The sequence below is a fragment of the Lynx canadensis genome, chromosome A1 (assembly GCF_007474595.2).
Source record: "Lynx canadensis isolate LIC74 chromosome A1, mLynCan4.pri.v2, whole genome shotgun sequence".
Lineage (NCBI taxonomy): Eukaryota > Metazoa > Chordata > Mammalia > Carnivora > Felidae > Lynx > Lynx canadensis.
The window spans coordinates 50,990,120-51,006,434 of record NC_044303.2 but is presented as its reverse complement, the minus strand read 5'-3'; the positions used below and the strand labels follow the sequence as shown (position 1 = coordinate 51,006,434).

Below are 16,315 nucleotides of genomic sequence, written 5' to 3'. Positions count from 1 at the left end.
TTATGTATTTATTATTTGAACTAGTTGGGGATGGGAGTAGGACACAGACAGGCAGTCGAACGTGCTTATGGGCTTCAGGTTAAATGCCTAAATGGGTTGATATTATACCGTCAGATGAATTTACCTTGAGGAGAAAGTAAATGGAAACAACTTCTGGTAATAACTTTGGATTTAGGGACTTGGCTGATCGGTGGTGCCAGTGGGAGAGCGTAGTTTGGGGCATGGTGGCCTTGACGGTAGAATTGATGGGTGATACTCTGATACCCTTACCACATCTGCAGCGGGGCCACGTCAGATTTGGTAAGTGACAGAAGAATGTATGAGGCACAAGGGTGGAAACTTGCTAACTGCAGAGACAAATGGATATGCTGCTTTGGGGGAAGTCTTCTGTCAGCGTTGATGATGAAGAGCCCAAACATGGCAAGTGGGGATCCACCCTGCTTCCTGTTTGCAATCCAAGATTGCCTCTGGCAATTGATCACAATTTGTTTTGGCTGTAGAAGAAGAGTGAGAGGGAGAAAAGAAGAAAAAGCTGGATTTTGCAAATGCAATAAAACTTAGAAAGATCCAAGGCAGAGAGAAAGATTAAGTTAAAGTTACTATCCAAAAGCCCATGGTTGCAAACTATGCCAGGTAAAAGGCCCTTTGATCACTCAAATGCCCAGGAAAAGATGTATTTCCTCTTTTATTCCTCTTAGTTTCTGTCATATAGGAAAAACATGGAAAGATGTCACAACTGGATAAATAAGTTGGGCATATACTTGGCTTGCTGTAGACCTGCTCTCAGAATGGCTTAGGGTGGGGAGGTCAGAATAATGATTCAGTACTGGAAAGGTCCTTAAGTTTTCTGAAAGAGTTTCAATATTTGGAGAAAAAAAACTAATAAACCAGCATTTGTGGCTGGAATAGCAAAGCCTGCAAAAGGTTTATTACAGATCACAAAAGTGTGAAGAATATAGGTTGCATTGACATGCACTGGCCCGATCCAGCAGCACCATGCAGGAGGGAGAACTTGAAGCTTGTGAATCTAGAGAATGTACTTCTCACAGAAGAAGAAAGATATGAAATACAAACGGATTAAAAGAAAGGTTTAGGTAGATAACAGCAACGGGTCACAAAGGAAGTTATAAGTGCTGGGAGGGTACAGTTCCATCTCTGTTTTTAATATTTGTAAATATCATCATTATTTTTAAAAATGTTTATTTATTTTGAGAGAGAGAGAGAGAGAGAGAGAGAGAGAGAGAGAGAGAGAGTAAATGGGGGAGGGACAGAGAGAGAAGGAGAGAGAGAATTCTAAGTAGGCTCCACACTCAGTGCATAGCCTGATATGGCGCTCGGTCTCATGAACCGTGAGATCGTGATCTGAGCCTAAGTCAAGAGTTGGACGCTTAACCAACTGAGCCACCCAGACGCCTCCAAATTGTTTGGAATTAAGCTGTGACACAAATCCTTAATGATCGCCTTACATGAAACATTTGTTGGTCACACCAGCCTTTTAAAGTTTTAATATTTCTTTGATCTCATCCGGGGATTTGGCAATTTTTTGCCTTCAGTTGCGTTGTGTGGCATATGGAAGATATATACACAGTGCATGCCTCACAAAATGTACACAGTTTCGTCTACCTATGTTTTATTAAGTACCTACATGATTTGCTTGCTTTGGAACAAAATCTGGAATAGTGATCATTCCTCCTGTGATGAATATTTGCCTCATTAATAAAAAACCTGACCCCCTGCTCTTCTGTTTACCTGCCTTTTTTGTGTACACAAAACTTTTCATCTCAATGCTGAATCAAAGTGTTACTTGGAAGATGTTTTAAGTAGCAGTGAAATCAACATGTGTGGTACCAACAAAGTACATGATTCAGCTGAGGTAATGAGAAAATGAACATCTGTGACCAAGTTCATGGCACTGACAGCTACTCTTTGCCTACTGCGTGTCTGCTGGGGATAATAAGGTGCTGACTACTCTAAGACATATTCCAAGTTCAGAGATGTGAAAATGTGGGAAAAGGTGAATCTTAGCATCAAGGGATGCACCTGAATTTAATTAACCATTTTGTTATTCTGGGTCTTTTATTTATAACTTTTATGTATTTATAAAAAAAAAAAAAACAACAACAAAACCCTTTTTCTCTCATAATACAAGTGTTTCTTGGCATTTGTGACTATTTCTTTGGGATGGATTCTGAGAGGCGGAATTATTCCATCAAAGAATATAAACATTGTTAAGGTTTTTGATGTGTATTTCTAAAAAGCTTTACAGAAATTATATAGCCGTACGAACGATGTGATTTTGGCTTCCTCAACTTAACTTTAGGGAGAAAAGCTGTGGTAGGTAACCTGCCAAATGGTATCAAAGATGCAAAGTGATGGCATGTGGCTTTGGGGCTCGGTCATACAAGATCACAGCTCCCACCATGCTCTTTTGGACCACATAAAGCCAGAGGAAGCCAGGCACCATGATAAGGGGGCCTGCAGCCTCTGGAGAAACTGAACCTTACAAAGAGAACCAGGTTGTGAGTAAACCACCTTGAAAATGAATCCTTTGTCCCAGTCAAGTCTTCAGATGACTGTGATGTCTTACAAAGGAAAAACCACTGTGAGACTCTTTCTGGATTTCATGAAGGAGGAAAGTCTATCTTAAATCCAGATTAGTACCGGGGTGCCTACGTGGCTCAGTCAGTTAAGTGTCCGACTTTGGCTCAGGTCATGATCTCAGGTTCATGATTCAAGCCTCGCATCAGGCTCTGTGCTGGTAGCTGGGAGCCTGGAGCCTGCTTCAGATTCTGTGTCCCCCTCTCTTTCTGCCCCTCCCCTGCTCCTGCTCTCTGTCTCTCTCAAAAATAAAAATAAGCATTAAAAAAATTTAAATCCAGATTAGTATCATGTAATATCACACCTCCCCAGTCAAGTTGCATTATCTTATATATTAAACAGAGCCACTTAAACGAATGCACAATGCCTTTGATGTGGGATGTTTCCATTTTCCCTGAGTTGATATGTCTGATCTGTGTGGCTTTGGGTCTTTGCCTCGCAGATGCTTAATGTGGATGGGATCCAAATGTATGTCAAATTACATACTGCTAGACGTTGAGAGTTCAAGACAAAACAAGAGGGTCAAATATCTGTGTGCTGTGGAGGAAGATCACAGTAGCAATTTGATTCAATTCAATTCAATCCAATTCAATTCAAGAAGTACTGACTGAGTGTTAACTCAGCATGTGCTGGCTGGTATGAGTACAGTGGTCACAAAAACTGATGATCATCCCACCTTGATGGAGCTTACAATCAAGAGGAACCATAACTCATCCCAGCTTCAATTGTACCCCTCATCTTCTGTCATAAAATGTAGGTATCCGGGTGTTTGAAGGGTGCTGAGGTTGGGAAAGGGATGTGAAATGTTTCACTGCAAGAAGGAGTATTTCTCTTTCTTATATAGAATTTCTTAGAGTTCACTAGTTGACTAATTATTTACCCTCAATCGTGTGTGTGTGTGTGTGTGTGTGTGTGTGTGTGTGTGTGTATTTCCTACGGTGTGTCAGGCACTGTTGGTCAGAAACTCCTCCACCCCCGTGGTATGTACAACCCAACAACATGTCACCAATAGAAGTTCCTATAGTTTGAGCATCAAACAGGGTCTGTCTGCTTTAGGTTGTCCCAGGACCTCACAGGTCTGGATTTCCTCTCAGGAATAGAAATACTGCTCGTGTTGGTGTCTTGCTCCTCTTCGGTACCTCCTGTCTGCATGACATCCTGGCCACCCTCAGCGGTGGTGTGATACAGTGGAAAGTTATGGGAACTTGGAAATTTGGAGCTGTCAGAACTAGGTTTGAATCGGATTCTTCCATTTCTTTAGTTGAGTGTGATCTTAGGAAAAATCCTTAATTTTCTTGGTCATCTTCTCTCATCGTTTTTATAGCAATCTTACGATATAGATACAATCAAACCCATTTCACACTTGAGAAAACAGAAGTTTAGCAAGGTTAGGGAGTTTTCCCAAGAGCCAGGGTTCAAATACGTGGAGTCTGATTTTAGTCCAGACTTCAGGACACCTTTAGGTCAATTGTTAAGAGCTGAACACAGTATTTGGTGCACAGAAAATCTGAAATAAAGTACAGCTATTATTGTGGCTACTTTGACTCAGAACCAAGATGATGGAAGAATTTACTAAAGGTGGAAACAAAACCTCAATGGTAGACCTGTGCTGGAGTTATTTTGGAGTACAGGCTGATTCTCCTTCGCCCTCTGACCCCAACCACATGTAAGGCTAACCTCGATAGGAGTGGTAAATGTCATTTGTAATTGGAAGATCTAATTTTTATAATTCTATTTCTGCTGTAATGAAGAATTACACTTTTGACATTTTCAGTTAATGCTCTAGATAGCCGTGGTTGACATACGTACCAGAGGCCTTAAACGGAGAGCTGAAATATAGAGATGAAATCTTAATGAGTATGGATCCTGTTAAAAGGTTAAAGTTAAATAAAATATCTGCAATTAAGGCTGTTTTGTGGTGTTTGAAATGTTCATATTCTACATGCAGAAAAATAGGGCAAAAATATCTATAGATTTTCATAGAAGGCAACACATACACAAATTCTTGGCGGTGATGCAGTTATCTCTGGCTCAGCAGGGAGAAATGCAGTCTTAATTCCTTATCATTTCCTTCCCTATCTTATTAGCCTTGCAGAGGTTAATCCTCTGTAAACGCATCTTCTCGGAGTGCTTTCCTTTTCACTCACAAGTTTTATTTATTTATTTTTATCCACCGTAGAAAGATATTGTCCTCATCTTTTTGGTTGCATTTAGGTAGGGAATTGACGTTGTACTAATGTCATGTTTCAGAATGGCTCTCCTATTGCATTTTTTTTTCTTCAAGTTTTCTGTCGCATCTGAAATAGTCTCCAAGTTCCTGGTGAGGATAAAAAAAATCATGTTATGGCCATAATTAGAACAAAAAGTATAGCGATTAATTTTCCTTTTTTGAAAGAGAACCAAACCTCATTTTTCTATATGCTTTTGGCCCAAATCATCTTGTTTGGGTAGCCAGGCAGGGTAGTGACTTGGCCATAAATGTATCCACCCTTACGAGTCTCTGGGGAGGTTGAAGAGCTTGAGATATGGCAACCAAAGCATGTGTTCTGATTATTAACAGAACTATGAAAATTGAGTTCAAATAAGATCTGCTAATGGGCGCATTTTAAAAATGATTCTTTAAAATTATGCTTAGCAAAGATCAACTTATCTAAGGGGCTGCTGGCAACACCTGTGAGTTTGCAGATTTATAACGAGATCTTGATAAGATTCCAGAGCATGGAAGGACAATGAAAAATAAAAATCTCAATCAAAATATTTCTGCTTTTTTAAAAGTTTATATATTTATTTAGAGAGAGAGAGAGTGATGGAGGGGCAGAGAGAGTGAGAGGGAGACACAGAATCTGAAGCAGGCTCCAGGCTCTGAGCTGTCACCACAGAGCCCGACACGGGGCTTGAACTCACGGACTGGGAGATCGTGACCTGAGCCAAGGTCGGACGCTTAACCAACTGAGCCACCCGGGTGCCCCTTGTTTTTGTTTTTAGAGAGTTTATTAACCTTCAAGGTCAAATACCAATACTAAAAAAGAACTTTTCCTTTAATTTTACACTACTGTAAATGAGAATATACTGTGGATTTTGTCAAAAATAAATAAGTGAATTTGAAAATTTGAGATATCCTGCTTACCTGGAATGTGTCCATCATCATCCTTTAAACATTTTTCTCTAAATAAATTTAGAGAAATGAATGAATCTAAATATTTTGTTCGGGAATTGTCAAGAAACTCCAAAGTTGTGACTCTTAGTGTGTATTTATTGAAAACTGGAAGAGCCAAGAAAAGACAGAGCCAATTTGCGGAGCCTACGAATGTATAATTAAATCACTCTGCTTTGTGTTTAATTCCGTTAACAGAATCCACTTTCATTTCTCATGTAATGCTCTTCATGATGGACAATTCATACAATACAGAAGTTAACCTTCCTCATGAAGAGGATGTAAGGTAGTTTTCTGTTTCTGTGATTGAATCACAATCATTTCAAACTCTTCAACCCAGAGCATTTATCCCTGCTAGAGAACTCGATCTGAACCCCCCTGTAATGTGTGTGAGTGGACAGGTGTAAAAGTACCACAGAGTTATTATTGATGGGGGAAATGGAAGATTAACTTCTTTCTTAAAAACTGAAAGGCATCTCAGAGCATGTCCTTTGATTTTACCCAGGTATGAGGGTCTGGGAAATGTCTTATTTAAAATATGGGTATTTTTTTATGGGGCTCTTAAATCTCTGTCTTATATTGTAGTTTCCTCCCATATGTTTACCGTCAACTAACAGCTTAGAACTGATGAGCTGTGTGGAAATGTTTTGTAAAGCTGCCTCTCTTCCTTTCTGACAACTGTTTCTTTTGTTTAACTCAAACCTCTTCTTGAAAAGAATACAATGTAGTGACAACATTGATGGACATAGAGGGTATTAACGCTAAGTGAAAGAAGTCAGAGAAAGACAAACACCGTATGGTGTTTATACGTGGAATTTGCAAAACAAGTGAACAAACAAAACAAAACAGAAATAGACTCATAAATATGGAGAACAAACTGGTGGTTGCCAGAGGAGAGGAGTGTGGGGGGGATGGGTGAAATCGGTGAAGGAAATTAGGAGGTACAAACTTCCAGTTATAAAATAAATAAGTCATAGGGATGTATAGTACAGCATAGGGAATATGGTCAGTACTATAACAATTTTGCATGGTAACAGATGGTAACTAGACTTATCATCGTGATCATTTTGTAATGTGTGTAAATGTTGAATCACTATGTTGCACACCTGAAACTAATCTAACATTGTATATCAATCATACTTCAATTAAAAAAAAAGAATGCCATTTATGTGCATATTTTTTGTCTATAAAATATGGTCAGTAAGTGTACTTTTACATGACATGAAAGGGAGTTTAGTTAGATATGGTTTCTTTTGTGTGATTAAGATGATGGGATATGCTTGGGTTTTGGGAAGATCGCTCTGGCCACAGTGAGGGAACTGGGCGAGAAATGGCAATGACCTGAGTGAAAGTGGCAGGCGGAGGATGGAGAAGAGGGAAGAGAATTCAAGGATGTTCTAGGAAACAGATTTATTGGAAGGGCGTATTGACGGGGAAGTTTGTTTATTAGGACTCAAAAGTGTAAATTCCATTCATTGAGGTAGCGGATGCAGAGGAAAGATGCCGCTTTGGCACTTTGAGATTGAGACGTGTCTGATCTGTGCATGTGATTCAGTTAGGACTTGAGCTGGAAACAGAAATCTGCATTGAAGATTCAGAATGAGTAGTGTTCATCTATGCGACATCTGGGAGCATGTGGTTTGAGAAGAGAAAGGAGGGAAGGAAGGAAAATGAGAAAACCCAAACACGAAAGGGTGGGTGGAGGAACCAGAGGTTGGGAGGTGGGTGTATCAGAGAGAGGGTAGGCCAGGATGCTTAGTCTCCACAGCCATCACGTGAGGAAAGGTTGCGTGAATGGACCAACTTTGGCTCTGGGGGGAACAGCTCCTTTCCAGGGTGGAGTAGTGTGCCTTTCAGTCTTTTTAAAGAAAGACTAGATTCAGTTTGTGTTGCTCCCGAGGAACTTTGTGGAAGTCCAATTCTGCTTTCGTTCATGGAAGTATTTTCATAGAGTAGGAACACAGCACAGGATATAATTACTTCAATGCATCCTTAGCTGCCTCTCTGTTAGAGGGAGCCGTGCTGCCCACCAGCTAAGACCCAAGTCATGACTGGAGGGCGCTGGGTGGTTATGCTAGGTGACATCTAAGACTCTCTGAGGTCTGAAAGTTGATAAAGAGACTATAAAATCATACTTTTTATTGAAGTGTTTTTTCAAATGTAAGTTCAGATTCAGGGGGCAGTACCCTGCTGCAGTGACCGAACGTACATGCACAGTGAAGAAAAATGGCGTTTCCCCTTCATGCTCTCCCCACATTGTGATGCCTTAGTCCTCCTCCCTACGTTGTCATATTCAGGCTTAGCAATTACACGAGTTAACTATTCTGAGGAAAGATCAGACAACCTTTCTTGCGCTGTTATCCTATTTGTATTTGAAAGTAGGGAGATGTGTTTATAGTTGTTTGTAGTCTACTAGTCTACAACTGGTGAATAGTGCTTCGTCCAGCAAAGATACGGTCTTTTGTTGATACAGACTTGTTACTCTGCTAATTCTACATCAGAACCTGAACATATCGTAGAGAGCTTCACTCTTATTGTGGCATGATTATGCTGTATCTGTCGTACCAAAGAAGCCTCAGACAGAAACATCTGTTGTTCACGAGGAATCTCTGAGAATACCTTATGTGGAAATAACCACATCTGTAGACCACATTTGATCCTATCACTGATGGGCGGGTGTGGCAGGATTAGGAAGGATATGACTTGTTTTACAGAAAAAACATCTCTGATGGGACATGTTGACTGAAGGTAGCATGTTCAGATGAGGACTAGGATTAGATTTGACTGGAAGTCAAGTTGTTCCTATGATTTCTCTCTCTCAGTTCCAGACTTTATTATACTAAATTACAATTTGCATCATTCAAATGTAAATGAATTTTCAAAAGCCCTGTGTGGGCTTCATGTAATTCTTTTTGGGCAAGAGATGCTCAGTGTTTCACTTATTCCGTGATGCAACTGATTCCAAGAAAAAAAAATGTGTATTTGAAAGTGCTCTTCCTATTGGAAGGCCTGGTATCATCATATCAAATTCACATCTGGTTTTATTTTGCTGACTGTCTCTCCTCTTGGCTTCCCTAAAGTATATGTGACTTATGGGATATAATGCTCTTTACCCAATTTTCCCTTGTTCCCCAGAGTCTGAATCCTCCCAGAATTATGATCCCGCTTAAATATTGACTATAAAAGTGAGGAACGCAGAGGCAAGTTTTGAAAAGCATGACAAGTTAACAACGTTATTATGAAAATGTGGAAATTCATTCAATAGTAACACTTCATTTTTGGCCTTTATGAACCAGTTTTGCAGCTGATGAACCAATGATGAACCAATCATGATGCAGGATAGTTCATAAGTCACCAAACCTCCCTTGGCAGTTTAACATCTTTTGTTCTAGAAGGTAAGAAAATATTCACAAAGCTTTTAATGCTCTCCAGCTGTTCATTGGTAAAGACATCAACACAAGGCTCAAAGGGTGAAAATTGTGCTTCGTTTATATTTTATATTTTTATTTTTAAATATAAAAGAAATGTTTTATTGTCCTTTGGGGTTAAAATTTCTCGAGTTTTAAAGAATTTTCTTTTTATTTTTTTAATATAATTTGTTGTCAAATTGGCTCACATACAATACCCAGTGCTCATCCCAACAAATGCCCTCCTCAATGCCCATCACCTACATTCTCCTCTCCTCCACCCCCCATCAACCTCAGTTTGTTCTCTATATTTAAGTCTCTTATGGTTTTCCTCCATCCCTCTCTGTTTGTAACTATTTTTTTCCCCTTCCCCTCCCTCATGGTCTTCCGTTCAGTTTCTTAAGATCCACATATGAGTGAAAACATATGGTATCTGTCTTTCTCTGCCTGGCTTATTTCACTTAGCATAATACCCTCCAGTTCCATGCACGTTGCTGCAAATGGCCAGATTTCATTCTTTCTCATTGCCAAATAGTATGCCATTGTATATATAAACCACATCTTCTTTATCGATTCATCAGTTGATGGACATTTAGGCTCTTTCCATAATTTGGCTATTGTTGAAAGCGCCTCTATAAACATTGGGGTACAAGTGCCCCTATGCGTCAGCACTCCTGTAACCCTTGGGTAAATTCCTAGCAGTGCTATTGCTGGGTCATAGGGTAGATCTATTTTTAATTTTTTGAGGAACCTCTACACTGTTTTCCAGAGCGGCTGCACCAGTCTGCATTCCCACCAACAGTGCAAGAGGGTTCCTGTTTCTCCACATCCTCTCCAGCATCTATGGTCTCTTGATTTGTTCATTTTAGCCACTCTGACCGGCGTGAGGTGGTATCTCAGTGTGGCTTTGATTTGTATTACCCTGGTGAAGACTGGGGTGGGGGGTGCTTCATTTAAATTCTAAAAAAGACTCTATGAAAGCCCTCCGACTCTCTTTAGCCTCCTCTTTCGGGAAATGATCTTCTCTCATCAGTTCTGTGACACCTGTACTGCCTCACAAAGCTTTTTGGTGGTGATTCTGTGGTCACCAGTCCCTTAATGAACAACTCACTTGTGTGAGCTTCTCTTTAGATTTTTTTTTCTGACCAGCCTCTTCCAGGTGGGGAACATGGTGTAGTTCTAAACAGGTTCTGTGCAGAATTGGTCATGCAGTATGCTTCCTGGTGAAAAAGGGGGCATGGGACAAATTAGTCTGGGAGACAAATGTAGCGCTTGTGATTAGACATGGCATATTAAGGGGTCTGAGAAATTCTACAGTAAAGAATTCTTCCCTAAACTCTGTTTTACCCACTAGTAGGCCATACTAATTAAGAGCACCGGCTTTGAACAAAGACTTGGACTGAAATCCCAGGCTCACTAGTAGCCATGAAATTTGGGCAAGTTACTTCCCTGTACGATGGGAATCTTCGGTGCACCATCAGAGCAATGGGAAAAATGAGTTTAACCTCATAGGCTTATTGTGGACAGAAAATAATATAATGTTACATACGACATTTGGCAGAGTGCCAGGACCAGAGTCCACACTCAGTTACTCGTTTTTAGTATAACATCATTATTTTATTTGAATGCATGACTCTGGAGGCAACACATGAGAGATTACTCTTCTCAGGAAATATGATATGGGGAATTCTGATCTGACAGATAGAGATGTGTATCAATACTTTTAAAGAACCGAGACAGGCTGTACCCATTATATCATGAGAATTCTCGAGGTTGGCTGACATGTCCCTCCCAGTGTTGTTTCATAGGCAAAATATATAGAATTTGGGGTGATGAATGTGAACTTGACTTTGAAATAGAATACTCAAAGGTTGTTATAAACAAGGTCTATTTTCTGTCTGGAATATCAAAAGCTGAATTCTAGGATGTAAATGTCCAGAAAGAAGCCCCAAGAGGGTGAGAAAGAAGGGAAATTTGTTTCCTCATGTAAAGAAGTTAATGGAGAATTTGAACACCTGTGGGAGCAGGACTGAGGCCGAGTTATCTCTTCTTAGAACAGAGACGAGGTAACAAGACTGATTATTAATAAGGCTCCAGGACATAATTAGTTTTTAAGCCCAACTGAAACGTAGGGAGGTTTTGTGTTCAATTCCAGTCACTGCTCTTTATAGTTTTCTGCTCGCCCTCTGAGCTACCTCCTGCCCTTTTCTTAATTCCTTCCCACCCTAGGCACGTTGTTCAGGTGAGATAAAACCTTACGGAAACCTGCTCTCTGCTCAACTTTTGAAAGGATCTGATTGTTAATTTGTATGAAAGTATAAAATGGCGTTTCTCAACCTTGGCACTATTGACATTTTGGACTGGATAATTCTTTATTGTGGGCAGCTGTCCTGTGCCTTGAAGGATCTTTTTTTTTTTTTTTTTTTTTCAACGTTTATTTATTTTTGGGACAGAGAGAGACAGAGCATGAACGGGGGAGGGGCAGAGAGAGAGGGAGACACAGAATCGGAAACAGGCTCCAGGCTCTGAGCCATCAGCCCAGAGCCCAACGCGGGGCTCGAACTCCCGGACCGCGAGATCGTGACCTGGCTGAAGTCGGAGGCCTAACCGACTGCGCCACCCAGGCGCCCCTTGAAGGATCTTTAACTAGGTCTCTGGTCTCTACCCACTAGATACCAGTGGCACCCTTCACTCTAGTTGTAGCAACCCACTGTGTCCAGACATTGTCAATGATCCCCGGAGGGCAATATCCCTCTCTCCCCACCCTGAAAACCACTGAGAACAATGCTTTTACAGCAGTTACACCTGTCCCACTCTTGGAGTTAGGTTCCCTTTTTATCACTTGTCATTTCTTAACTACCCAAGATGGAACTTTGAACAGAAAACTCATTTATAAGACATTGTTCATGGAAGAATGGTTTTGGGCAATCACATCAAGAAGGTAGATGTCTCCTTTATTTAAACCAAATAGGTTGAAACTCGTGAGAGCCAGTGAACTCTCCTCCTCAGCGGGTGGCTTGACACAGGTTTGAGGCTTCGTCCACATCTGTATTAAAATTTGAAACCTGCCTCCCTCCCACCCTTCACTCCAGATATTTTTAATGGTTGAGCATTAAACAATGACTAGGGTCTCTGATAGTCTATCTGACTTAGTCATTAAGAAAGCAAAATAATGGACTGCTACTTTTTGGCCTCTGGTAATTGAATTAGACTTATTGTTCAACAAACCCTATGGCAGAGCAGCATTCTCAACAAAGGCAAAAAACAAATTCTAAATTGGTGATATTTCAGGGTGTCTTTAAATACACATTTGGCACTGAATCCAAAAGAATAAGGGCTGGAGTCCAAAGACTGCTGTTCTTTCTCTAATTTGCATTTGGCTTTTGCGTTTGATCCTTTGCGTGCGTTGCCTCCCCTTTCCCAGCCTCGGTTGTGGTCCTTCTCTGGGAAGTTTTGTTTTCATAGAGAGGAACACGTACTGTGCAATGAAAACATTTGGCTCTAAATCATTTCAGCCATAAAATGTAACCGTTTGGAGCCCAGTAATTGGGCCAGCGGTTCTGGAAATAAGGACTGCCAACATCTGAATGTGTTGGTTAATTGGTCCACAGGGAGAACCCACAGGAGTGTCCAAGAGACCGGTTTTTGACTTTTTTGTTTTTCTAGTTTTTCTATGGGACCTGCAATATTCCCTTGCTAATCATCTACCACAACTAACTGTTTATTTGGTGTGGTGGAATGCCGTCAGTACTACAGAATTCCTAACTCTGACACGGGAGGAAAGGCTTCAATGCTAGGCAGGCAAAAATATGCGTGCTTTGTAGATTCAGCGCAAAGTAAGCGGGAGCATTTCTTTATGGCCACAGCGTGGCTTGGGACACCAGCTACAATGTTATCTGTGAAAACCAGGTTGGTAGTGATGCAAAATCCTTGTGTTGGTCACAGAGCCAATAATTAACTCATTTATTTTAGGTATTTAGAATGTGCTCAGAATTCGCATTGCTTCATGAAATCCATAGTTTAAGAATAAGGACGTATGCCATATAAATGTGCAGACTCAAAGTAAAAATAGTCAAAGCATTGAGTGGCCTGCTATGTGTTTCAACGATTTGTTCTCTGAAAGTCAGATATTAAGGAGATAGTCTGTCCTGTGAAGTCTGAGAATATGAAGTCCCTGCAAGGAGATAAAGAGAGGGTTTAGTCCTCTTTCCATTTTGACAAACCTAAGAGAATGTGTTAAAATGTATATAACCTTGCACTTTCCTTTTTTAATTAATAAATGTGAATTCTGAGGCCAAGAAATGTGGTTCCAGGGATGTTGGGACTGTCCATTCCAGAAACAAAGGGAGATCCTGGGGGAAGTCAGAGTTGAAGTGAACTTAGCCAGTGGTTGAATACCAGCTTCTCCTTGGGAATATGGTTCAAATTCTGGGCTCACCATTTGTGAGTTTACAATACCTTGAGTAGTTCTAGTTCCACCAAGAGGGAGTAACCTCATTGCTACAAGCTTTCTACCCTCCCTCCCACCATTACAACAAAACATCTCCAGACACAATACAATACACACAATACAATAAACAAGCATAGGAAGTCTCCGAAATGTAAGAGAAGAAGGGCTGCCCGGGACCACAGGACTTGAGGAATGACACGTGGTGAGTTTCTGGGACACTTTCTTGCCATCTTATATTTTGTACAGGCACTTCAGAAGCTTCTAAACCAGAACCACCCATAGGCACAGCCACGAAAAGTTCCAAAAAGAGCCTGCTCCCCTTAGGCGAAGGGCCAGGAAGCATTTTGAAAACATTTAGCCTACTCTAGCCAAATGTCAAACACCAGTGGAAAATGACCCCTCTATCTTCCACCCCTTTGCTGAGTGGGAGCAGGCAGCATGCCCTGGTCACCCCATAGGGAGGTATCAGCAGGGCTGAGCGGGAAGATAACCTTCTGTCCTGTGTGTGGCGGAAGCAGGCGGTGCTTTGATTCATCCTCCCGCTGGGTGGTGTTGGCAGGACCAAGTGGCCAGCTGATCTTCCGTGCCCTGCCCAGTGGAAACCAGTCGGTGCAAATCTGTCAGGGTGGTGTCGGTAGGACCTAGTGCTGACCTGAGACTTCCTCTTCACCAGTGTTGGGGCTAGTGAGCATTTTACTTTCCCCGGGGTCACTGGGCTGAGCGGGGAGCTGAGCCTCCACTCCATCTAGTAGCAACAAGACAGAATCAGATGGTGGGAGGCAGGGCTAGTTGGCACTTGCCCTGACCCCTCCTCCGTTCCCCTGTGGGCAGCAGAGTCCAGTGTGTAGGAGTTAGCGCCCCGCTTTCACCAAGAAGGTGTCAATGAGGCAGAAGGAGAGCTGCAGAGGAACACCCCACCTGCAAGGAGCCTGCGTGAGTCAGTGCCCTACTCTTGCTAAGGTGGTGTTGGCAGGGCTCAGAGGGCATCTGAACATACACACCCATCCCATCTTGCGTGACACCTTACCTGGAGGGCCTGCCCGTTAAGAACAGAAGGTAAAATCGGATACAGAGTCTCACAGTATAATATCCCAAATACCCAGCACACTATAGAGAGTCACTTGCCATACCAAGAACCGGAAAAATCAAAACATGAATGGGAAAAGATAATCAACAGATGCCAACACTGAGATGAATCAGATTTTGAAATGATCTCACAACTTAAAGCAGCCTCATAAAAATGTTTCACAAGGAATTATGAATTCCCTTGAAACAAATGGAAAGTCAGAAAATCTGAGCAAAAAAAAAAAATAGAAGTTATAAAAAAAGAACCAAATGGAGATTATAGAACTGAAAAATATAATAATCAAAGTAAAAACTCATTGGATGGGCTCAATAGTAGAGTAGAGAAGATAGGCTAAAATCAGTGAATTTGAGGACAGAGCAATAGAATTTACTCAATATGAATCACAGAGAACACACACACACACACACACACACACACACACACACACGGAGAGAGAGAGAGACAGACCTCAGACAACTTACTTAAACTGTCTGGATTTCACTCTCCTATCTTTAAAATGAAAGCCATACAGTAGCTATGTCAAAGGAATGTTGTGACAATTAATTGAGATGTATATAAAAGGTTTATTTAGTAGAGTGCCTGGCACATAGTAAGTTCTCAATAAAACTTAACTATTACAATTATTAAAATCAGCTGGTGTAGGTAGCCATGTGATTTCATCTCTTTGTACGGTTAATTCAGTTCGGTATGTCATTCAAGATGTGAACGTTATTCTTTTAAATTTTTTTTTTTCAACGTTTATTTATTTTTGGGACAGAGAGAGACAGAGCATGAACGGGGGAGGGGCAGAGAGAGAGGGAGACACAGAATCGGAAACAGGCTCCAGGCTCTGAGCCATCAGCCCAGAGCCTGACGCGGGGCTCAAACTCACGGACCGCGAGATCGTGACCTGGCTGAAGTCGGACGCTTAACCGACTGCGCCACCCAGGCGCCCCATGAACGTTATTCTTAAGAGCTGAGGGAGAGATCAGTGTGGGAGGAGGTTGGGTAGGGAAGGTTTCTTGGATGAAAGTGTTTTTAATCAGGGCTTGGAAGAAGTCTTGGGCCTGAGTGAACAGGGAATGTGGCACCTTCCTCAGAGAGGTGGCCAGCTGCCTGGAAATGAGAAAGACCTGGCTGGGAGCTCATAAGGGCTACTCCTGGAGATCTTTTTGCCTTCTTGGCAATAAAGGATTAAAAGAGCAGTGAGTGGACAGATGGGAAGGAAGGCCTCAGCCTCTAGGGGACTATTTAGGAAATGACTTTCTTGGTGAATGTGGTTCTGGTCTGAGTGATCTCATAAGAAACAAGTTGCTATGCTATTTACCCGTTAGATATCTGTACACTTGGTCTCCTTCTAGGCCATGGAAAGGCCTCACTCCTTCTGCTTATTAGAAGTGTTCTGCCGTTAGCAACAGCCTCCTACACTATGCTTCCATGTGCCCGTGTGCACACATATATTCACACCCACGCTCACATTTACACTCGTACACTTTCACACATCATGACATACCCACTTAACAGACATACTCACACATACGCTCATACATACTTGCATCGACTTGCACATATTCACAACCACACACCCCACAGGCACTCATCCCATGCAGTCACATATACTCGCATATTCACACACACAC

At 41.5% G+C, this 16,315-nt stretch overlaps 1 long non-coding RNA gene across 2 annotated transcripts in view; it reads left to right on the top strand.

The window, feature by feature from the left end:
• LOC116737903 overlaps nt 1-16,315 on the top strand; it is a 107,778-nt gene that overhangs the window by 13,719 nt on the left and 77,744 nt on the right. For both annotated transcript variants that reach the window (XR_004343242.1, XR_004343240.1), the window contains exon 5: nt 9,049-9,147. This is a non-coding gene — a long non-coding RNA (uncharacterized LOC116737903). The remainder of the gene's footprint in view (nt 1-9,048; nt 9,148-16,315) is intronic.